Below are 1,191 nucleotides of genomic sequence, written 5' to 3'. Positions count from 1 at the left end.
AAGAAGGCCCTACATGACTTGAAACAAGCCCCAAGAGCTTGGTACGATAGGTTAAGTAAGTTTCTGGTTAACAATGGTTTTTCAATGGGTAAGATAGATACTACCTTGTTCATTAAACATGAGAAAAATGATTTAATTATAGTTCAAATATATGATATCATTTTTGGTTCTACAAATAAATCTTTTTGTCATGATTTTAGTAAATGCATGAGTAATGAATTTGAGATAAGTCTAATGGGAGAATTAAATTTCTTTCTAGGACTTCAAATAAAACAGACCCCTAATGGAATTTTCACCAGTCAAACTAAATACCTTAAGGAATTATTAAATAAGTTTGACATCAATGGACAGAAATCTTCGAGTACTCCAATGAGTACATCTGTAACTTTGTCCAAAGATAAAGATGGAACTCCTGTTGACCCTACCAAATATAGAGGAATGATAAGTAGTTTACTCTACTTAATAGCTAGTAAACCGGACATAATGTTTAGTGTCTGTGCTTGTGCTAGGTTTCAAGCCAAACCTATGCAATCTTGTTTGAGTACTGTGAAGAGAATCTTTAAGTACTTGAAAGGAACTCCAAGCATTGGCATTTGGTACCCTATGGACAATGACTTTGACCTTGTTAGCTTCTTCGACGCCGACTTTGCCAGGTGTCATGTTGATCAAAAAAGTACAAGTGGTACTTATCACTTTCTAGGATCTTGTTTGGTTTCGTGGTTTAGTAAGAAGCAAATTCTGTTGCTCTATCTACCACCGAGGCCGAATACATCGCAGCCGGATGGTGTTGTGCATAAGTGTTATGGATGAGGCAAACTCTCCAAGACTATGGAGTTAAGTTTGACACTTCCTCTATCTAGTGTAATGACACAAGTGCAGTTAACTTAAGTAAAAATCCGATTTTATACTCTCGAGCAAAGCATATTGATATTCGTCATCACTTCCTAGGTGATACAGCTCAAAGAGGTGGAATCCGACTTGATTATATTGAGACCGAGAAGCAACTCGCAGATATCTTCACAAAACCCTTGAGTAAAGAAAGGTTCTACTCTCTTAGAAGAGACCTAGGTTTATGCAATCCCTTTGATTAAATATGTTGTTTATATGTATTTTTTTAATTTTACTCATTTTTTGGTAAATTGTTGCTGAAACAGCAGATTCGGCATACTGAATCCAGATTCAGTATACCGG

Source organism: Telopea speciosissima, unplaced genomic scaffold (genome assembly GCF_018873765.1).
Source record: "Telopea speciosissima isolate NSW1024214 ecotype Mountain lineage unplaced genomic scaffold, Tspe_v1 Tspe_v1.0013, whole genome shotgun sequence".
In the NCBI taxonomy this organism is placed as follows: Eukaryota; Viridiplantae; Streptophyta; class Magnoliopsida; order Proteales; family Proteaceae; genus Telopea; species Telopea speciosissima.
Note: the sequence above shows the minus strand (reverse complement) of the source record.